The sequence below is a fragment of the Hippoglossus hippoglossus genome, chromosome 16 (genome assembly GCF_009819705.1).
Source record: "Hippoglossus hippoglossus isolate fHipHip1 chromosome 16, fHipHip1.pri, whole genome shotgun sequence".
NCBI classification, from domain to species: domain Eukaryota; kingdom Metazoa; phylum Chordata; class Actinopteri; order Pleuronectiformes; family Pleuronectidae; genus Hippoglossus; species Hippoglossus hippoglossus.
In genome coordinates, this window is record NC_047166.1 from 1,451,115 (window position 1) to 1,475,051 (window position 23,937).

A 23,937-nucleotide genomic window follows, 5' to 3' on the forward strand; every position below is an offset into this window, starting at 1 on the left:
TGAACATCACAACAACATCTCAACTACTGAACATCACAACTACTGAACATCTCAACTACTGAACATCTCAACTTTCACTCTGGTATAAAAAGCCTGTGCCTGCTCCACACTGACGTCACGTGACGCAGCTCAGAGTAAAAAGTATAAATAAAGACAAAACACTTTTTTATTCATCATCCTCGTGTGAACCTGAGTGCGTGTGAGAGTGAACTCGTGCACGTGTGCTGCGGTGACACGCGCCTCACAGCGTCACCGCCACGTCACTGCCTCCCTCACTGTAAACATCGTGTTCCTCCGCCGGGGACAGACAAAGTAGTCCTCTGCTCTGACATGAAGTGAAAGTAAAAAGCTGTTTGATTGAAAGGTTTGTTTTTATCACAGTGTGAGTGAAGACAGAAGTGATGCAGAGTGTGTGTGTTTGTTCAGCGGATGACAGACACACACTGTTGTGTTGTCAAACTGAACAAATATCCCCACAGGGTCTGAACTCTGGTGTTTAAGCTTCTTCCGTGTGAACGTCCAGAATCACTGGTGTCAGGTCTCATGTGTTATTAATGTGTGTGTGTGTGTGTGTGTGTGTGTGAGGGGGGGGGGGGGGGTCCGGGCTGTGATTTGCTGTGAAAGTCACTCGCTGCTGTCAAAACATGAGCGGCGGAGGGATACGGAGTCTTAACACATGATGTCGCCACCGGGCCCCGCCCACCCTCCGCCAACTCTGCGCCGGCGACGTGATTGGCCGACGCGGCGCGCACCGCTCGCTCCCATTGGCCCGCGGTGGCTGTCGGTCAGCGCGCGGCGGCGCTCAGGGCGGATCAGGCTCCATTTGCCTGAACTCAATAGTTCCAGTGTGTCAGGACGGTTCTGCTGCGAGGCGGCGCGGAGAGTTACACTTTGCCTTTGATCACACCTCGTGCGCGCTTTGAAGCCGACAGAGTGACGCTGGTCCGCGGCGCCATCCCCCAGATGTGGACCCGCTGCTCCGGTGAGTCTCCTCATGTTTCCTGTGCGTGGGCAGCCGTGACAGCTGTGCGTCCACGCGCCGCGGCGGTGCGTGTGTGTGTGTGTGTGTGTGTGTGTGTGTGTGTGCGGACGGTCAGCGTTTCCTCTGGCCCGTCCGAGCCTCGGTGCTCCTCGCCGCTCCGTGCGCGACACGAGTCCCCGCGAGGGCAGCTCCTCGCTCCGGTAACGTGTCGCAGCCGGTTGGCTCGTCAGGAGCGCGCACGGAGCGTCCACGCCAAGTGTCACCTCGGTCCCGACGCGATGCCGCCGCGACCCCGGAGAGAGAGAGAGAGAGGCGGCTCATCTGCAACTTTTATAGCGTCATCAATTCAGTTTACGCGTAAAGTGACAGGTTTACATTGTGTGTGTGTGTTTGTGTGTGTGTGTGTGTGTGCGTGCGTGCGTGCGTGTGTGCGTGATTCTCCTCACATCCTCTAAGCTGTTGTGTCGCTCCAATAATTTAATGTCTCTTTCATGAGCCCATTTCCGACGATTGTGCTCTCGTCGCTGTGCGTAATTGCTTTTCTCCCGAGAGAGAGAGAGAGAGAGAGAGAGAGAGAGAGAGAGAGAGAGAGAGAGAGTGCCATCAAAACTTCTAATTTCCTCCTCAGACCCGGAAACCGTTTTGCTCGTGGAAGCAGCCCAGTAATGAAGATATCAATAAACGGAGTGCGGCTCCCGTCCTGTCAGGTCTCAGGTCTGTGTTGAGTTTGTATCTGGAGTCTGGGTCTGGCAGCGTCTGGCAGAGAGAGAGAGAGAGAGGCAGGTGACTGGGATTAGAGGGGAGGCAGCAAGACAATGAGAGAGTGTCTCAGGGGACAAGTCTCACATGTCAGGAGGCACGAGGAACTGTTATCTGTTACATCATTACCTTGTGCAGCAGAGGGATGAGCTGCGACATGGACAGATGACGCCTGCAGGTGAAGTCCAGGTTTGCCAGAAAGATGTCACAGTACCCGGGGGGGGGGGACGGTCCAGATAAGGGTGCTGAGCAGTCCGAGCCTCAGAGGCCCGTAACCACAGAGGAGTGTTTGTCCAGATAAGGACGGTGACACAGAGATGTGGTCGATTGGATGGACGGTGTTTGTCAGGGTGACCGAACACGCAGCGGCACAAACGTACCTGAATCCCTCAGTTCGATCAGCGCAGAGATCGAACCATCCACCGAGGACTCACCGATTCCTCTGTTAGATTCAACCCGTCTCACCGGCCTGATTCACGTTCGTCCCGTGGAAGCAACAAATTCAACCCTCGGACTTTGAGAGTCAGAGCTTCCATCCAGAGGAAATGAGAGTCTCTAACGTCTGATCGCTTTCCTTCTCTCATGCCTCCGCAGCTCTGTGGTTTGAAGCTCAAACTCTTAAATCTCCAACCTGCTCTAACGCTCACTGCTGCGTGAAGCTCGTACGAATCCCTCCAGGGCAAAACAAACAGGGAGAGTTTGGTGAAACTTTGGTCCTGTGAAGATTGAGATGCTGAGAACTGACCCTCTCAGTCATATTTGGGTTTAGTTCCATTGAACGATGGTGGTGGGGGGGATTCGACGTGCACACATATGTTTGGTTTTCTGGAACTTTTAGTTAAGAAGGTGCAGAAAGGTTTCGAAAAAGTCATTTTCCCAGATGCTGATGAGAAGTTGTAAGTGATTTGACACCATGAGTCGTCTTCTTATTTCCTGTGATCTCATAAAATACTTGAGAGAAGACGGCCCCCTGCTGTCAAGATGTCAAACAGTCGTCCTTCATATCCATTTTATTACATGACACTATTTCTCCCGTCTTTTCCCGTCTGTCACGTGTTAGAAACCTCGTCAACACGCCCACTCGCTCACGGTAAATCCTCTGGATGATCTCCTGCTCTTTTCTCACTTTGACATCCTGCTGACGTTGTACTTGAGGCCTGGAAAATGTCCTCAGTTACTGACTTTTGCGTTTTCACATACATCACATTATATCTGGACAAGATCCGGAGTTCAGTGCAGGTCTGAGAGCAGCTGTGGTCTCTCAAGTCTCTGGAGGAGCCCCCCCCACCCCCCACACCCCCACCCTCTCACGCTCTCACATGGGAACACAATCCACAAATTGAACAAAATATTGAAACTGGACTTGTTCAGTGCAAAAGCTTAAGCTCCAGATAAGTTACAGGCTCAGCTCCAGAAAAGGGCTTTTGTGTCCCTGAGAAGCGTGACTGCAGCCGGAGCCGGGCGCCGGGCGCCGCTCTCCTCAGCAGAGGAAAGAGCCAAGCCGTCTTTTTTCTTAGTAGTGAAAATCATCTTGGATGTTATTCTGCAGAGCATCCGTCCAAACTGCCAGAGTCAGAGTTTGGAGGTTCGTGGAGGAGCAGGACTTTGGTTTTTGGTTTTCCTCACTGAAGTTCAGCCATGTGCTGCATCGTGTGCTCTGCTGGCTACAGTCAAAACACAGTGGGGGGAAAAAAACAACCACCTCCCCCTCTTCCTCCCGCCTCCTCCCTCCTCGCTTCTGTTAATTTGAGGAAGTACAATCATTCTCTCCTGCTGCAGCTTCCTGCTGAACTGCAAACACAGGCCGCCGGGCTCTCCAGACGTGACAGAGCGCCGGGGTCTGTCGGAGTCACGTGAGGAGACGAGCGTCTCAGTGCACAGACGTGTACTTTCCCTTTTTGTACAGAAACTTATTATCATGATCGATTCGTCGGCTGATTGTTTCTCTTACTCGACTGATTGTTGTTCTGCACAGTGTCAGAACACGGTGACGCTGCCTCTGGTGTCTTCACTTGTCTCACTAACTGTGGAAAACCTTTTGGGTTTTTATTTTCTCACTGGAGAAGCTGGAACCAGTGAGTGTTTGACAGTTTTAGTTTGATTTAAATTACTTATTCCAACATCCAATCTGTTAATTTTCAATTAATTAACTTCAAAGTTCATGCTTGATTTTGATAGTTATATGTTCTTATAAGCATTTCACTTTTGCTTTGGTAAAAAATCCAAGTCATGATAGTTTTTTAACAAAAAACAAACTAACAAATATTATAATAAATGATAATATCTAAGTAGGTAGGTAGTAAGTTAATTATGACCTTGGAAACAGCAGGGGTCACATCAGTCTCCCCATCTTCTCTATTCGAGGCTGCTCTGGAGCTTTAGATCTTCACATGATCTTAAGCAGAATGAAATTGGTCCGATTGTCACAAGATGTAGAAATTTCCATCTTCTCTCCCACGTTAGTGACAAAAGTACCAAAGCCACTCAGGACAACACGGACAGGAAGTCTTCAAAATGTAAGAGTAGGTCATGTGATTGATAACTCCAGAACAGCTACTAACGGGCCGATGGAGATTGTTGTCGAATTCAGAAAGTCGCTCCCTCCCCCTTTTTTTTTTTAATACAAAACAAAACAAATGTAACCCACAAGTTTCAATAAGATCGGTTCCGTAGTTTTTGCACAATCCTGCTGACAGGACAACAAACAGTAATGTAAACAACCTCCTTATTGGAGGTAATGGATCAGATTTTAGTTTAATTTAAGTATTTTAGATTTTAGATGCTGAATCCATCCGTTGATCGAGAGGAAAATAGATCCACAAACTCTTTAGTTACTCGATTATTTGATGAAGTCATTCATGAAGCTTCCCAGATGTGGTCATGTGTTGATTCTGGACTCGTGATGATGAAAGTAATCCTCCTAGATGAGATCCTCCCTGCTCTACCTACTGGTGGTGTTATAATGACTCGATGGTCAGTGGAGAGCTGAATTAGGTCCCAGCCAAAGCTTTGAATGATGCTGAGGAGCGAGCAGCAGCTTATTAATTCCCTGACAGATATTGCAGCGCTCTCCATTAGTCACGGCCCTCCACACTTCCACAGTGGAACCCAGGACGTTGGCTCGCACTGTAATTGTAACTGGGGTCTAATTTTCACTAATCAATGTGTTTGTTGGCCGGGCTGAGTATTGATGGGCTTTAATCACTGCTGAAGCCAGGGCTGCATTAGGGAGTGGGAGCAGAAAGTGACATCAGTTTGTTTCACATTCCAGCAGCAGGGACAGAAAGCTGGTGAGCCCCGGTGCCGCCGCCCCCTCGTCGTGGAGGACGAGTCTCCGACACTTGCTGATTTGGCTGTTTACCTCCTGAGCTCAGCCGTGTACAATAGAGCAGCCTCAGAGCCGGACATGTGTTTTCCGTGTGCTCGCCTGAAGCTGACCCGTGCTCTTGCTCCAGAAACAACCTGGTGAGCCCAGTTAGACGAGCATGCCCCCTTTATCGCTGTCAAACTGAAAGGCTCCACAAGTCGAGCTCCTTTTCAAACCGACGGATCATTTCGGCAGAAAGAAGCAATTACTACCTGCTCCGGCCGTGTTGCTTTCATGGCCTCTTTTGTGTGCTGATTCCGAGGCAGATTTTGTCCACGGCTGTTCCCACGCTGAGCGAGGAGAACAGGAAGAACTCAGCTGCACAGCAGGCCTCTGCCTTCTGCTATTATGGCTATGATTCAATCATCGCAGGGCAGCGCTTTACCCCGGCACATTGAAAGAGGGAAAGAAACGTCCTCCCTCCCTCTCCGTTAATGGAACTTGAAGCCAAAGGTGTTTTTGTACAAAGAGGAGACCATCAGCCACTTAATGTGAGAAGTAGCAGCAGCAAGCCTCACCTCACAATCCACTCTCCCCCCACTGCCATTTCAAAATGGCCTCCCTCCTGTGCCTGCAGCCATAGAAGCACCAGGCAGGCTGGAGGAACCAGGCCGGGCGCGATTCTCTGATGTGGCCTGTGGTTTGTTTTCTTTGGCCCAGGAGTTTAACGTGCTGTAGCAAATAAAGCTCAGTCACTTCAGTGAACACTTGGTTTTCAGTAGCATCGAAATGAGAAAGAGGAAGTTCACTGGCAACTGTTTCATTCTGATTAATCATTGGCACTTGAGTATTATAGCTAAATACTTATAATAGTATAGCTTGTGTGGGGTTGGGTACTGTTCACATTTGAATCAATTTAGTACCATTTTCGATATCTGGAATTGGGTACTGGTACCTAGCCGTCCTTTACCTTCAGCACTTTGCTGTAAAACCAGAAAATGTATCTTCACCTCCCGGAGACAAACCTACAGAACCTGGTGAGAAGAACGTTTCCACAAATTTCTATTTCCAAGATCAAGAAAGAGCGTTCAAGCTCATTTGAATAATAGTTTTTTGATAATGAGTCTTCATCAAATGAAAGTAACAAACCTTTGTAGCCTCAAACCTCTGAATTTGCAGCTTTTATGTATCTCCTATGATCTACAATTTATAATCTGGTAACATTTTATGGATTGAACAAGTTGAAAACAATGATCAGTAGCCACTTGAGATAGTGTCAGGATGACCAGCCCTTCATGCACAGTGTGATCGTTGAAATCTGGTCGAACGTATTTGCCCACACGGCCTCGCGTCTCTGACCCTCGGGGCCGGGGCGAGGGATTAGGATCCAGAGAGGCCGAGGCTGCAAGGCAACAAACCGCCTTACTTACACAGGACTAATCCCTGTCCTCCAGCAAGCTCTTAATTGAGCCATCATCAGCTGCTGATCTACGGGTTAAACATCAATTAAGGTAATGAGCAGATAGAGGCGGGGTTGCTCTTCAGACCAGGGGACAGGGAGGTGAGGAGGAGGAGGAGGAGGAGGAGGAGGAGGAGGACTGAAGTGTGCTGTTCGCTGTGATTTGAGTGGAGTGTTGATTATAGCGGTGCACGATGGAGGCTTCTTCAAACAGCCTGTTGGTGATTTGTTGTTGGTTTAGCTGTGTTGGTTTTGGAGCGGCTGCAGCCTGGGTGAGCTCCTCAGCTGCTGCTGGACACTGGGCACGATTCCTGCCTGATTAGATTTTAAATCCAGAAAAAAAAAAACTGATCTCCAGTTGATATTGAACCTTCGGATCAGAGAAGTTTATAAAGTGATGAGATCTCGTGCGTTAATGTAAATACATCTGTTGATTTCTCATTAATCTCCTTCACTAAGGGATAATGCACGAATCTGATCACGTTTCGAACGAGTTATTTCTGAAAGCAGCAGAAAATGGACATTGAAGTGTCTCTGACCACAACGTGACTTTGTGAGACTGCTTGTCTTTTCCAATTTGTTCAATTAACAGTGATATGAAACCGGGAAAAGCAGCTGAAACCTCAGGATCTTTAGCATTTGTTTAGGATTTTGTGATTTGAAACCACCAAACTAGTTTTATTCAACCACAGCTCAATCAGATTATAGCAGAATATACCATAAATATGATTATTAACCATAAGTTTCTGATATAATCTCATGTAAACATCAGATACATCACTTTCTGAGGATTTTAGTCGTTCCTGTCCGTACTGTTTGATTGACAGATGATCTCTCGCCGTCACAGGAGCGAGCACTGAGCCGCACAGACCGGGGACGATTTCAAAAAGCAGTCTCGTAGATTACCACTTGAAATTTCATTTTTCATCATTTCTACTTTCCCTCTAACGATTGTGGAAGTGGGTAATTAAGTGTTAAAAGCCTTTTGTGTTAACAAATCACATTTGTCTGTAAAGTGGGATGCGTTTAAGGAACTCATCTGTCCTCGGAGAGCGTGAGTGTGTTGGTTTATTTAACCAACACTTAGCGAGGGTCGGGAAGGGAACCATCACACAGCCGCTGGTATGTTTTTGTGTTGTGACGGCACAAGCCACCATTCGATAAGATTACTTCATAATTATTTCATATCATCATTAGAGAAACTCCTCCGGGTTTCGATGCTGCAATATCCTGCAAGTCGTCTCTCTGCCGGTTTTCATTGGACCGTGGTGAGTTCAGGGAAGCTGCTGTAACCAAGGGGTCAATTAAATGTCAAGCATGCCTGTGCATTCCCGTGTTTAATTCATCATTTAATTATTAACAAACACAGATGATGCAATCTTTAAATACATATCTATTTTATAAGGAGAACTCTTTACTCTCCCATCAGCAGTCACTTCTTTTTTTATGTCAGGAACTGAACAGAACAAGTAAGAAATCTGTGTTTATTCAGTTTAGAAAGCAGATGAACCCCCCCGAACCTTTTTAGGAAATCTTTAGGGGACTCACAGCGTTTGTCTGCTTTACCAAAATGTTTGTTTCATCGAACGTCTCATTCAGTGGCCACGACTCATCTGACCGACTGTAACGAGGCGATTCCTCTCAAATATTAATATCCTCTGGCAGTTTTATAATACGCCTATATTTCCTATAGTTTGCCATAGCTTTTTTAATTTAAAAGTTGTCTTATGGTCATAATCTTTGACAGGACTCTGGTCAGATTTTCACTGGTTGATATTCGGGACTACTGTGACAAATCGTAGTCAGTCCCAGCCTCAGTTGACCCGTGGACCGTTCTAAAGTTTACAGTTTTCTCCGGCTCTCTCCTCGTGTCCCTGTCACACGTGAGTGGACTTCACTGTTTGGTCATTTCCTGTGTGGCAGCAGAACATGTCACAAAATCCTGCAGGTAAATTTAAGTCCTGTATATTATTTAGAGTAAAGCTTATGTTTAAAACTATAAAATATCAAGCCTGAAAACTGTAAATATGCTAAACGCTAACAAAGTTTAATGTTAAAGTCCCACGGGTCGTCTTTTCTCTGATGGTATAAAAACCATGTGCTGTGTTTTTATCTGACAGAACATAAAGTTTGTTTAACAAAGTAACGCAGCAGAGATCAAGAGGGAAAACAGAGCTTAATTAGCTCTTTGCTGTGTTTTATGTGCTCAAGCTGGAGAATCACTAAAACGTTGTGGAGACATTTTGTCCTTCTGGTGTTTTCAGTGCTTTTCCCCTTTGTTCCAACTCACATCAGTTAAACAGCAGAAACGTATAAAGAGCAACATGTTGCTTTTTAATTCCTCATACGTGTAATTAATCCGCTCAGACGTTTTGAGGCAGAAGAACCTTTTAACCTCGGCTCAATCCGTCCTTATTTATTCAGGGAAATTTGATGTGAAACATTAGGAAGTTGTGTTGATGTGAAAACAACCTGATATTTTGTGGCTTTCTGGACGAGCGGCAACTGTTGGTCTCAGCTTTCAGTGCGGGCGGCACGTTCAACCTCCGAGTTTAACGAGAACGTCGGATTCCACACTCCCGCTCGGCGGAGTTGAATGTCAGCGCGGCCTAAATCACGACCAGCCCTCTGTGGTCGACCACAGGCGTTTCCATCCCAGATAAACAGAGCAGCAGAGAACTTCTCAGCTCCGTCCTCACGAGGATGGATTCGGGAGAAGTCGGGCGGCAGAGCGGCCCGGACTTTAAAGAGAGTGTCTCGAAATACGAAAGGTCACAGGATCCGAGTGCATCTGATTGTTCTGCCAAAGGGCCCTTGAGCAAGAGGCTGAAGTCTCACCTGCTTATTCCCAGTGAAAAATACCCCTCTCTGGTATTTCACTGATGATGTAATTATGGAACGGTTCACGTTGTGTGTCACAGTTCATCAGATCTGCTCTCGCTTCATTCTACGAACGTCTGTTACATAAAGGTTCAACTGGAATAAAGGAAACGCTGGTAAATCCCCACTCGTTGTTGATTTTTGCTAAAAATATCTCGCTCGGGGCACTAAATTTATCTGGTCCGCCTCGGAAGGAATTGCTGAAAATATCCGGCTTTGGAGCCAAAGTGGAAATCTGTGCTGACCTGGTTTTTTGCTGTGAGGTAGAAACAGATGAGCAAATGAAAACAGAGAAAGCACGTTACGTTTATCTTGATCAGGGATTATGGAATCTGTAGGAATCTGGCCGCACTATTACATTTCATCTCCGGGCGTCTGCTGTTCTGTCGTCTCTCTCTCTCTCTCTCTCTCTCTCTCTCTCTCTCTCTCTCTCTCTCTCTCTCTCTCTCTCTCCTCCCTTTTGCTTGCAGCACTTTATCCAGATTAAGTTGTATTTTCCTTCTTTTAATATTCTCTTCACCAACCAAAGAGGTCACGTGATGCAAAGCCAGCCAAATGGACATTGTGCAGAGTGTGTGGCGGATCAGAGACCAGTGGTCCTGGATCGAGACACAACCTACGGCCTCTATGTAGGTTAAATGCAACTTAAACCCAACACAATTTGTGGGATTAACCTTGAATAACAGGAGCTTGAGTGGTGCACAACTCGCAGGGTTGCCGCGCGGCGCCGGAACCAGGCCGGGCTCGACCTTGAACGGGCCGCGGTGTCAAAATCCACTTACTTTCAATTTGAATCCATTTAGTTCAGCTTCTGGCAACCTTCAGCAAAATGGGCTTTTATTTAAAATTCCATTAAGTTCTCAGTAGTCGTGGAGCTTTTAAAAGAGAGTGAAAAGGAGAGAAGCGATAAACTAAATGAGCAGCACGGGAAGTAAACGGAGAACGAGTCAGAGGAGCTCGCACTTCTGAATATTCATCTAGTACAAATGCAAGTTCTGCTTTATTTATACCATTCAGTCACTGAAGGTGCTGCACATGTGTACATTTGATACTTAAACTGTCACATGCAGGTGAATAAACCATTTGAACCTGCAGTGATTTACCTCAGGAAACCTTTACTTTCCCATACGGCTCAGCTCCGGTGACATTGAAGGTCAGAGACTTAGTGTTTTATCTGAGGACAGATACTTGTCAACATGGGACTTGAGTCCAGGACTTATGGTCTGATCTGCTCATATAGAACCAGCGAGTGTTAGGGTCCATTAAAGATCTGAGGTTTGAGAATAAAGTCATAATACTGTGAAAACAATGAAATATAAGGAGAACAACATAGTAAAACTATGATAATAAGTCATATTGAGTAGATAGTATAATATTAATAATACTAATAATGATATTACAAGATTAAAGTAAAACTTAATGAGAATAAAGTGTTCATTTTTGGCTACATGTCATTTTTGAGGGGGAATATCCGAAGACCAATTTTTTTATATTACAACATTTTTCTCATTAAATTACCACTTCATTTTCATAACATTGAGTTTTTTGAATTAACTTAATTCTTGTAATATTTCCACATTTTTCTCATTAAATTATGACTCTATCCTCGTAACATTACAACTTATTTTTCATTAAAACAACTTGTTTCTTGTAATATTATGACTTAATACTCGTTATATTATGATCTAAGTCTCACATGTGACTTTATTCTCGCAGCATTATGTTATTGTTGAAATCTCAGAACTACAGAAACACAGAACCTGTTTTTATATCACCGTCACCTCACTGATCTTTTAATTGTTGCGTCACGTGCACAGAACGTTTATGTTTCATAACACAGCTGCACTTGAAGGTGACTTGTTGCCAGAGATCCAGTCAAAGCAGCACGAACCAGGCGGATTATCGAGAATCAACAACGGGCTGCAATCGACAGCTTTACGTTCGGCTTGGATTAAGGCTCCTGTGTCCAGTGAGTCAAGCTGCAGTCTCCGCTCTGCTCGCCGAGGGGTCGGCACAGGTCTATCTGATATTGTTGCCAAGGAGCTCAGAGAACAATGCCTCACAAAAGATGATAAAGGAAGAAGTGAGCAGAGCAGCGTCGAACACCTACAGGACTGCAAGAAGCTGCAGGAGCAAAGAGATGCAGGAGAGGAGAACTTCTCTTTACTCTGATCCAGGAGCAGAAATGTTTCAGAATCAAAGCTCTTTTCCTGAATCTAAATCTGAAACAGTCACACACAGTACTGCTTTGGCCAGATGTTGTATTTTTGAGTTTTTTAGGCTTTTCAACACAAAGAAGAAACACAAGTAAAGAAGTTGCTGCTGTTTCCCTTTTCTTCTGAAATGTGTCTTTTTGGATCCCAGTTCATTCTTTTCATAGATTTGACCCCAGTCGCGCTGAATGGGCCACGATCGTCACGCATGAGTAATCACATACATCCCTTCAGTGTAGCCTGAAGTCAATACATTCACACTCTGTCACGATTCGTCCTAAATACCAACCAACCTGCGTTGTGCTTCTCTTCCTTGTCTCCTCTTTGTGAATGTTCTGTGTCAAAGTGTTTGATGATCATGATCGATTTGAGATGAACCTGCTCTGTGAGGCTCCGTCTACAACTACAAACTAAAATGATGTCTGTCCCCACGTTTTGTCTCCGTCTCTTTTATCCCCGTCCAAACCAACACACCTAGAAACCTCCATTACGTGACCACTCGCGTGTTCCTCTCAGATAACATCTCGTCTCCTCCACGTGTAAACATTGTAAAATACAGAATTTAACTGCACAGCAGCTGTTGGCAGAAACAACAGGGTCAGTAGCACTGGTATTGATTCTCCGTGTTGTGTTCTGCACTGGTAGCTGAGGCTGGTTGTTTTCTTCCAGAAGAAGGTCATGTGATGGAAGCTCGACGAATCAGCGAAGGCTACGTCGTGACCGAAAAGAGCCAATTGGCAAGAGGTTGTGAGCGTCATCGTTCCCGAACGTCTCGGTTTCTGCCGTGTTCCGACCCCGAGTTGTCAAACTAAAACGGGACCAGCAGCGTTTCCAGTCTTCTCTGTTTATTCGCTCTGAAACGATTCGGGAAACTTCCAGTGCCGTGCCACCGAACTGACGGGGTTACAAAGCTGCGAGAGCAGGGGCTGCTGGCCAGCGCGCCGCCACAGCTGAAATAGCAAGAGTCCGAGCCAGGAGCTGAAACTGTACACCCAGGCTTCTCACACTCCCCCTCGCCCCCCCTCGCTCCCCCTCGCTCTCGCCTTCTCACCTCTCTCTTCCTCACCCTGCCTCTCTTTGATCTGAGGACCTGGCGTTCTATTGCTCTTCATCATCATCATCATCATCATCAAGCCTCCATCCATCCTCCTGGTCCCTCTGGTCCCGTCTCCCAGTGATTCCTCCTCCAGTGAAGCGAGCCGCTGAGGTTACGGCCTCATTTGAATATGTGAATGTATATCCACCTCCTCCTCGCTGGGGCGTGGTGTCGTTTTATGGTCGCGCAGCTGTGGCGGTGTTATGGGACCATCTGCGCAGGGCTCATTAAGTTAGCTTGGAGCTAACATGGTGGCTGTAGGAGGGGGGGGGGGGGGGGGGGGTAACTTACTCCTTTTCATTCTTCCTCTGAGGAAGCTGTGGTTCCCGGGAGAGAGAAGAAGAAAATTCCCTCTCCTCCCTTCTTCCAAAGTCACACACTTCCCTGTGCTTGTGTGTTTGTGTGGGATGTTGCCATGACTGTAGGCGTGTGTGTTTGTGTGTTTGTGTGTGTGTTTGTGTGTATTCATGCATGAACACACTCTGGATCTGAGTGATTGTGTGATTTTCATTCAGTTTTACGATGCAACTCCATAAGAGTAAAACCATAAGAACCAAAACCAAACTGATGTTTTGTCAAAAACATGTTTTTCCCCTAAAAAATATTTTTTGCATTGAAGAAAGTTTTTTTTTTTTAACTTAACATGAAACAGCCTTAGAAGAATATTTACATTTAAAGAGTAGTTCAACGTTTTAGAAAATGTGCTTATTGGTATCCTTCAGAAAGAAGAAATGAATCCTCCAGGCGGAGTTTGTTAAAGTTCGACCACAAGAATATCGACTTCTCTCTCCACAGAACTCGCATCCAAGGCCCTGAAGAATGCATTCTATAATAATAATTGTAATAATAATAATCTCCACAGTTTCGATATTGGCTCTGATCTGGTAAAAAGGGGCGGATCCAGAAATGTATATCAATAATTTCCTTTAACAATGTGATTGGATGTTTTCTCTGATTTCTCAGATGAAAAAACTTCATGGATCCTGATGGAATTATAAATCCCACATATTTATACTGATTTTGTGTATGTGTGTAATTTGGTTCGGATCCAAATAAAAATCTGGATCTAGCGGATTTAAATGTGGTTTCATAAAAGGGGGGTGGGCTTTAATTTGGTTTGTGTGTTTTATCAACCTATCGTTCTTCTGCGGTGGAGATTATGATTTCATGATCTGAATTGGTTTTATTTTGGCTTAGCTGTAAAGCCTGATTGAATTTCAAGGGACTGTTGGGCCTTGGTGGAGGAAAGTGCTTCACTTAGAAATATACCAGTTTCCCATTTAGTTGAATTCAAGATCTAAAACAGTTTTAAAGTGCCGATGAAAAGGCTGCATGTTGTACGTCCCCCTTCTCCTGTGGAGGTGGCTGCAGACCTTGTGCTGGTGCTTTCACTTGGAGGAAGGGTTACGACCTTCTTCTGAGCCGAGGCTCTTTGCGTCAGGCCTTTGGAGACGGTGTTTCTCTTTCTTTTGAACGATTTTAAAAAGGTCTTTACGAGGCTCTGAAGTTCTGCTCAGAAAGTGCACAGAAACCCTGATGGCTCTGGTAAGTGCTGCTGAAATCCCGTCTCTCTCTGCGCTGATGTACAAACCCAGTTGTTTTCACGGCCAAAAGCACAGCCGCGCTTTCAGTCGATAGAGAGTGTACTTGTTTTCTGTCGGGCCGTGTCAGCGCAGGCATTAGATAACGTTTTATTTGATGGTGTTCAATGGCTGACTCGTCCTCACCTCTCGCCCAGGCCTCTCCTGCTCTCCAGCCCACACACACTCCCATGTAGAACCAAAACGCACACACAGACATCCGCCCACTGACTCATGTACACACACACACACACACACACACACACACACACACACACACACTAACACACACACTCTCTCTCTGCATCTTTCCTCCGGAGGATTCTGGCAGTTGTTTATGTTATTGAACTGGTTATCACATTACAGCTGGAACAGCACCGGGCTCGGAGAGAAAGAGTCCTCCTGCTTTTCTCCAGAAAGGGAATAAAGGCAAAGCGAGTGCAGGGAGAAACGAGAGCGGTGAGAGGACGAGATAAGAAAACGCCGAAGTGTGTTTGCACGGCATTGATCAGCATCGTCGGGCGTCTCGACTTATTCTGTGCGAGAATCAGAAAACCTGATCTTCCCAGGAGCAGGTTTATGTTCTGGTGCTTTGACAAGTTGTTCTCCTCACTGAGGAACATTGAAGTGAGTCTGTTTCTGTTGTGAAAAAGGTTTATTGCGGCTCCTCGACAGTTTTCTAACTACGTCCTCAGTTGACCGTGTTAGCGTTCCGGTCGTACGTTACGTTTTGACGCTCGTTCCTCTGTTTCCTCGACTGTGGAGTTAATGTGAGAACGCAACCTCTCACCCTCGCTGTGCTGGACCCTGAGCTCTGTGCTTCTCGTAGGCCTCCTCCTTAACAAAAGCAGCAGCACTTTGGTTCAGCCTGCCTCCTCGTGTTCTGCATATCGAGTTATTCTCCCAAATGGAAATGAATGTTGATAAATCGTCTCCTCTGCCACGGGAGTGAACGATGAGAAGAAGAAAAAACACATTTGGTGGTGAGAGCGTCGGCTCTGTAGAAGTTGTGGAAACTTGTCTTTTGCTGCGTTTTGCAAACCCAGCAAGAATACATAATCCCAAGATGTGTTACTTCTTCTTCATTTCACCCCATGGTTTTCTCATCCAATCCAAAGAAGTGCTGCGCTTTCAAATCCCCTCTCTTCTTCGCAGCTTTGCTCCTTTCTACAAACCGATAGTCGTCGGCCTAAATATCCCGCCTACACGATTCACTTTGCAGGAAACTTTGTCTGACAAAAGTGTTTGGAGAATGTGCATGAGGGGGAGGGGGAGGGGGGGGGGATCATCTACAAATGACGGAGACATCCCAGGAGGCATCTTGCTGAGCTGCTGCAGCGTCCGATCTCCACAGCAGGATGAATCGCTAACACCCTGTGACTGTAAAACAAGTTAACCAAAAGGTCAGTTATTCCCCGACTCGGGCGTGACCTCCGGATTATAAGATCCACATCATACGGTCAAACTGTCACTGTGACTGTACACAGTGGTGATTGAAGTGAGGACCTGGGCATTGTGGGATGGAATGACTGTGGATTAACATGACAGCGTGGTTTTCTCTTTGCCGTAATGCCGCCACCGGCTCCACTGGAGCAAAGCAAAGAAGCTTAGTGCTTTTAGCCCGTTCTCCTGTGCTATGGTAGCATCTGTTGTTATAGTCACACACACACACACACACACACACACACACACACACACACACACACACACACACACACACACTCCTGAGCCACTCAAACACATGCTGGAGGGTCATAAAGCCCCGTTTTAATGCACTGACGGGAGGGAGTGTGTGAGTAGGTGGGTGATACAGTATGAAGGAAGGTTTTTCACAGAGGACAATTCCTCTGGAGTCACAACAGGTGTGTGTGTGTGTGTGTGTGTGTGTGTGTGTGTGTGTGTGTGTGTGTGTGTGTGTGTGTGTGTGTGTGTGTGTGTGTGTGTGTGTGTGTGTGTGTGTGTGTGTGTGTGGCTGAGGAGAATTATGAGCTGGGTACTAAAAGGGGGAGGGGGGTTGGAGGGCTTATGAAGGGTCCCCTCTGCCCCACCTGTAGCCTGTCAGCTGTTGTAAGCCTGTTAAAACGTCAGCTGTTTCTGAGGAGAAGTGTGTGTGTGTGTGTGCTTGTGTGTGTTAGTCAATGTCAGGGAGCTCTTGGGGGGGCGGGGGGCGGGCGGGGGGGGGGGGGCTGGCTCCGTGTGGCCCTCACCGCCCCATTGCACATCAAACGCCTCGTCGCCTTCGGGGATTTGTTTGTGCGCGGCGCCTCGTGCCTGCGTCGAGCACCGTTACCACCGGGTCTCACTTTGCCTCCTTCCTGCTCGTGTGAAGCTGCTCCGGTTGAAACAGGCTCACCGGACAAAAAACAAACACATCTGAAAAACATGGGACCTGTCACACGTGAAAAGTGTCACATCGTCGTTTCTGTCCGTCCCAGTGTCAGGACGTTATCTGAGTCCTGAGGACGTGTTGTTTTAACAAATCTCAAATGGTTCTTCAAGAAAGACAAACTTTTCAAAAGCTTTTAATGTTTTTTATTCCCGACGTTGTGCCACAACTCAGACACAGAAAAAAAAATAGTGCTACATCCACTTTACTTTGAAAACGGCTTTTTCAAAATAAAACGATCTCTGTCCCCATCTCGTCTCCTCCATGTTAACACTTGTAACTGGACAGCAGCTGTTAGCAGAGACAACAGGGTCAGTAACACTTGGTTCTCCATGCTGTGTTCTACTCTGGTAGCTGAGGCTGATGCCGTTAACTACATTTAAAATAATGGTCAAATGGTCAAAATGTTGTTTTCAATTTAAATGAGAACACGCGTGATGAAAGAAACAGAGACAGAATCCTCCGTGTCATCAGTTTTCACTATTTGTTGCTTTGGAAACTTTTTTTTCGTCGGCGCACCGAAAAGGTTTCTTGTGTCTGGAAGCGAGAACAAGCAGCTGGAGAGTTTGCAGATCTGGTGAATGAAAACTTGACTCGTGGCAACACTTTGTTCAACAGGTTCAGATGGAGACTTTGTGGTTTACAGCTGTTTCTTCTGCCGGAGCCAGACTGACTGAATTCCTTTCTTCCTGTTCTACAAACAGTTTTATAATGAGGCTGCAACCTGCAAGGGTTTTCATTTTCAAAAATCTGGAACTACAAGAAAATCCCCTTTTTATAATTTAGACCGAGGGAACATGTGTATTTTTATCAGAGCAAAGGTCCGGAACATAAATATAATAAATTTACTCTCGAAAGAAAAGTCTTCACACTGAAGAAACTGAAAACAGAAACTGTGAAATCATGTTCGTCTATAACTTGGAGGTTTTTAAAGGAGTTCCTGATTCATTTTCTGTCTGTTGATGAATTGATTGATAAATTGTCTCAACTCTATTCTGCTCCATCCTAAAGGAAAAATATACTTGTATATAATATACTTGTTTACGACTTCTCTTGCTCGTGGATACTATCACGTAGAAGTTTTATTGTTCCTTCTCGGGACAGTTTCCTTTAAAGCGGTTTTAGAGACGTAAAATCGTTCTTTTTCCCCGGATTTCACGGACAAAAGCAAAACATTGAGAGAAGTCACAGAAAAATAATTATCCCTTAAATCATCTTCCGACCCCTCGAGGCTTGGGAGCCACTCGCAGCAGTGGAACCGCATCATTCTTCTAAATCAGAAGTCGCAGTGTATAAAACTGTGGGTAACCATAGAAACAGCTATGCTAAATGTTGTGTTGAAAGGCGACTGTCAGCGGTGAAATAAACCTTTGGACGGGTTGAACTAAAACTAAATCCTCTTTGAAAAATGTCAGCGTTAAAACACAGCTTCTCTTTCTGTCTGGCATTTGTTTCCCGCACGTTGCCAACACATCTTTCTCCAAAAAAAGAATCAATCAAAATAAAAAGTTGTCTAATATGAAATGTTGTCTTAACCCGTGCAGCTGTAAAAAGAACAAAAAAAACCCGTCTGGTGTAATTTTTCTGGGCGTCAGCTGAATGTCTGCTGTCTCTCCAGTCGCTCATGCTGGCGTGGGAGCCACAGGTGCGGAGTGATTTATGGCTTTAATTTACTTGATGGATTATTATACAGCAACAGGAATCGAGCATTAATTAGAAAACCACATTGATGTGCGGTTTACTTTCCCTTTGCAGGAACAGGAAGCGCTAACACACTAAAATAGAGTCGAGCACACACAGAGAGGCATGTAGCGGCTTTAAAGATGTTTTTTGTTTTCCTCACTATGAAGTAGAGAATTCAACGGGAGTTTATAGAATTCACCTTAAAACAACCTTCAATCCTTCAGAGGAAGAGCTTTCACGAGTATTTTGAGTCCTGCGAGTCCTCAGAAAAGGTGTAAAAGTGCATCCGGACATTAAACGGTTCCTGGAAAAGCAGGACTGGCTTCAGGGGGCGTTGGAGCCTGGCAGCTGAGCGAGGCAGACAGTTGAAGGGAACAGGTTTCTGCGTCTGTTAGGGCTCGTCTTGCTGCTCTTGACCTTTAACCTTTTAGCTGTGACACCTCCGGGGGCTGGGAGATGCCAAACTTCCCCGGGTTCGGGAGCGTCAGGCAGGACGACGTCAGACAGAGACGACACGATACTTGCAATCTCATTATCCGTCATTTAAAGCAGTGCCCGTCATAAACACCAAATTTAATTTTCCTTTTTCTTCCCACCCAGAAACTAGTTGTCTTTAAAATATACTCACAGACTCAAAACCTCCGTCATTGATTCGCTTCTTCTTGCAAGAAGAGAGTCGACAGAAGTATCGGTAGTAGAACAACTCAACGACCGTATAGCAGAGAACAGAACTTGTGTTTGAATATGTAATAAAACCACGTGTGTTGGGGTAAACGGTCTGAAGCAGAATGTGTGAAGACTGGAATGAAAGTTCTCTTCATCAACATCCCTCAAAACTATGTGTAGGTGGTTTTTATTTCAGGCGAGTTGACTCAGCGCACGTTGAAACACTGCGAGCTTTGGATCACAACGTTCCCTCTGATGGTGCAGACCTCAGTGGAAGTCAGTGGGTGAAACTGAACCAACCGGAGCCACGGCTGTCGTCACATGGGAACCGGAACCGTTTGAAATCGTTGAACATGCGGCAGAAGTCAGAAGTTCGTTGTATCAGTGCTCCAGCATCGTGGTGTGGAACCGATACGCTGAGGAAGCGTCGCTGAAGGAGAATCAGGTTCCGGATCCTCGTCCTGTGGCCGCTCGCGTCCTGTTGATAAAAACATTCGTCTTGTGAGCTTTATTGTGCTGCGAGATTTGTCGAGAGTGTGACAAAAATGTGGAGAATTCCTCAATAATGTAGGTCACACACCAGAGAAAAGCTTTGTCACTTTTTTAATTTACCCCATCCTCTGGAGGGAGGCAGATTTGCATAAGCAGGGTATTCACTGTCAAACCCTTGAAAGCATAACGTGTTTATCCACAAACCTATTACTCATTTCATACAAAGACAAAGTACAAAATAATCTTGTCTTTACCAAAACCTCCCGAGTTCCTCTTTGTGATGGCACATCACTCATGTGGCACACCTTTCACACGGAACAAAAACACAAACCGTTCCTACAACTGTTCCCAAGAATGTGCCGCTACGTGGACGGAGGTTTATCTTTTCAGGCGCAGGGGCTTATACGCTTGTGTGTTTTCTTTCAACATAAATACACTTGCCTCTGGGCGAAGCTTCCTCTCACCGCTCTGTTACAGAAGAGAGAATAGATATCCTCTCTCTCAGTGATCGTGCCTCCCCCACCTCTCCTCCGTGCCGGATCCCCACCGCATGTAGCCAGCACAGTCTTGGCCGGCGCTCGTCTCAGGAAGAGCGGAGGTAGGCTCATAGATCCCCATTTTAGGCTGCGGGCCAACACTGTGTGTTGAACACGGAGGGCCCACGAGCAGCCGCACACACGGACGACAAATGTGGTCGGCAAGCAAGCAGGGGGGAGGGGGTGGCTGGAGAAAGGGCTTCGAGATAAGGCTGTTACTGATTGCTTGTGTTTGTAGTGCAAGTAATTGTGTCCTCGCTGCTCTGACATTAGGATTGTTGTGTTTAGTGGTGTTGTATATTTTTCCCATCCACGGGCAGATTTCCTGCTCCAGATAGTCGGGGGGAGTTCATTCTTTTCCGCCCTCCCCTCTCAGATTTATCCATATAAGTTACTGCTGCAGGACCAAGTCGCTCCTCGGAATTTCTGCCCCTTGTTTAACCCGTCGGGCTCCGGGGCACCGACACGCCTGCGCCCCTACACTCAGCAGCACTACACAGTCGCTGTGTTGTGTGGAAACTCAATGACACAACTGTTTAGCAGACTCTTGGCCTCCCATTTCCCACACACCCCCCCATCGCCCCCCGGCTCCCTCTGCGATTTCAAGGTCAGGAAAGGGCAAGGGCTGAGAATCATTGGTTGGGAAGCAGAGCGACTGTCGCAACCGGTCACAGACAGCGGATCTCTCCTTTTACAGTCCTCTTACTGTATCTCGCCAAGTTCAGATCTGTGAGCGCTTTGAATTCCACAGCTTCGATAGCGCTCTTGATCGGAGCCGACGGGGCCGGGAGACGTGGCGCTGCAGCCGGCGGAGTTTGACAGCAGAGGATTGGTTTTTAAATCAAGTGTGGGGAGTTTGGGCTGAGCGGCACGAGACATTACTGGTGTGTTCGACTCTCCGACAGCTGAGCATGCGTGTGCGTGTGCATGTGTGTGTGTGTGTGTGTGTGTGTGTGTGTGTATCTCGGGGGTGGGGAGGGGGCCTTGAAGGGTCCACTGGAACAAAAGGTATGTAGGCAGCTGCCGTCCGACTGCCAGCAGCTCATGATCCCAATGTAGGATGTTCGCTCACATGTGCACAAGGGACAGATTGGTGTACAACAAGGATCTGACATCCTGAGCTAATGTGCATGCACACACACAAATACACACACACACACACACAAATACACACACACACACACACACACACTATGAACCCATTTGTTTCGGTACAATAATAAATGTATTTGTACAATGAGGCCAAACTTGACAGAGATGTTTAATCCATCAGTGTCGGGCTGCACTGAATGATTATAGATCTGTTTATATATTGTTTGATTTGTTAGTTTTCAGTAGGATTATGCAAAAACCATTAAATGTTGTGAAGAACCATTATATTTTGGGGGGGGGGATCAGGATAAACTGTCTTTAACATAGTGTGAAGCCAATAAGATGATAGGAGCTCGAGATATTCATCAGAAAACTGAGATTTCTGTAATTATTAGGTAGATCAATAATTTAATGATCAAACTTGTTGACATTTAATGCTTTGAAAAGGCTTCACCTCTTTACCGCTCAACAATTCAACTTTGACAAAAGTAAATTGAGTCTCTCAATAGATTCTCACGAGTTACATAATCGTGGTAAATACTTTTCACGGATATAAATACATGGTTTGTAGAATAACGTCCGTACATGATTTTTAGTTAATGGTCTGAAACACAACACTGGAGCCTCCTGGTTAAAGAGACGACCAACAAGCTCCTCAATTGCCAACATGGGGACACTGATGAATTGGTGGCAGTTGCTGAAGGCATATTAGGGCAGAGGGTGACCTGGGAGGGGTTTGCTGGCCGTGGGGGGGGGGGGGGGGGTGATGAGAAGCAGCAGCAGCATTAGGGAGGGGGTGTCCTGTGAGGAGGGTAATTTGGGGCGTCCAGAGTGAGGCGTTCCAGCAGCAGTTGTCACTTGAGCAGCCGATGGTCGAGTGGCACATGTGCTGCTCTGAGTCGGACCCTGTGTTTCCCCTCTGCGATCAGGGACTCGGACTATCTCCTACTCGGACGTCTTGTTCAAACTAACTGGCCTCGATCCAGACTCCAGACTCTTTTTGTTCTGGTCCGTGTCGGAGCACCTCTGTTACGCCTTTTGGTCCTTTAACCTTTGACGGTAAGAGCGACCAGTATGTTTTTAAGTGTGTGTGTGTGTGTGTGTGTGTGTGTTTCCTTTGCTGTAATTGAGCTGACGTTAGCGCCGCTTTGCTCGGATCAGTGATCACTTGAAGAGAAAACGTCAAACTGTTTTTAAATGTTCGCAGCGTCTGGCTGGAACGAACCTTTTTTTTCCAAATATCTCATGCTTGGTTTAAGCTGAAGTGGTGAAGAGCTGGTCTCCAAAATACTCTCAGCTCTCTCTAATCAGTCCGGTGAGCCGTCGGTGGGCTGCCCCGCCGGCGCCTCTGAGGACTTTCCAAGGCAGATAGCGAGGTGACTTTCTGCGTGAGGCCTGTTCTCCGTCGTCAGCCGCCAAGCTGACACCTTCCCCCAGACCCGAAATCGACCAGGAGTGGATCGACGAGGGGGGGGGGGGGCTGCTGTGAAGATTTATGGTGGATAGCTTGTGTCATCGTGCAGCTGACGGCGTCACACCTGTTCTTTCTCTCTCCTCAATTGAAGGCTTGTGCGGCCATTAGAGTGTCGGGTGAGTGCCCTTGACACTGGTTATAACCACGATGTTTACTTCCTGTCGCCCCACGAATATAATATTTTGAAGCTGCGTAGTCGATGGTTCACTTTCTCTGCTGATATCTTGGTTTTTTTGAAACCCAAGTTAAGTGGAACAGGAGATGAATAACAGGAAGTTGTTTATCCACGTTCAGCGGCCTGGGGCTATTCCTTTAGAGCTGAGGAGGTAGCAGCTTCATCTTCATTTCCTCACATGAAAAACAGTCTGTCTGACGCCACGTCTTCTCGAGATCCTTCTCTCAACCTGCAGATCATGACGTGAACCTTCTGTGTGGCACGATGCTTTCTGCTGCTCCGCGTTTCATTTAGAAATTCAGAGGTGTTGACAGAACATGAATCAGTCACGAGTCAAACGCTCTGCGGTGTTATAATACTGCTCCACACGCCTGTTTCTCAGGTTTATTAGCCCGCCTGGTCGCCTGCCTCACTTTAAATTGCTCAGAAGACGAGCGGACGGACTCTCAGGCCTCCGAGCAGCTGCTCGCCACTTGTTTTGAAGGGTATCTTGACAACAAAGCCACCCCGGCTCAATCTCCTGTGGCCGGACTGAAAGATGCCTCTCAGAGCCGGGCTGAGGGAGCGCGTGCTTCTGAATGACCGCACGTAGAAACACTCACGAGTGATTTATTCTGTAAAAGACCTGTTTTCTTCAGGGAGGGTTAATCTGTTGAAACGGTTGCAGTTGGCTTCTTGAAGCTGCGGCGTCGGTGCCAGACTCTTGGCTGAGTGTTTATTATTGTTGAGAGCCTTCAGCGTACTTGCGGTGCCAACGTCTCATAGTTGATGACGGACACAACTCGCACAACATTTCGTAGTGAATGCTTAAAATAGGCAGGTATCATTGTGATTAAAACAACAGCATTCCTCCTCCCACTCACCTGCGTCAACGAAAATAAACGAGAGCGCTTGTGGTGTCGGCCGACTCGCCCTCGCCCGTCTGGCCCTGGTGTGAGGCTTCCCTGACGAGAATGTGTTGGACTGGTGATGCCAAACTTTCACGTACGCACGTCGTCTCCGTGTCCTCGAGTGTCACATTGATGTCATCAGTGTTTTGTCTAGAGGGCATTTTTCTCTGACATAGATCTTTTGTTGTTTTGCGCCACAAAAACAAAGGGCCAAACTGTGTGGGAGGAACGCTGTCGTAGGAAGTTCACTTCATGTCTTTACAACAG

At 46.5% G+C, this 23,937-nt stretch overlaps 1 protein-coding gene across 13 annotated transcripts in view; it reads left to right on the forward strand.

Annotated features, from left to right (window-relative positions):
- Positions 1-813: 813 nt before the first annotated feature.
- The window catches only part of mef2d (myocyte enhancer factor 2d), a 74,400-nt gene continuing 51,276 nt past the window's right edge, over positions 814-23,937 (forward strand). For 3 of the 13 annotated variants that reach the window (XM_034612423.1, XM_034612424.1, XM_034612420.1), the window contains exon 1: positions 815-982. The gene's annotated coding sequence lies outside the window, so the exon portion shown is untranslated. Of the gene's footprint in view, positions 983-3,793; positions 3,817-21,903; positions 22,191-23,937 lie in introns of those variants that run through there. The other 10 variants (XM_034612415.1, XM_034612419.1, XM_034612427.1 and 7 more) reach the window with 8 other exon arrangements.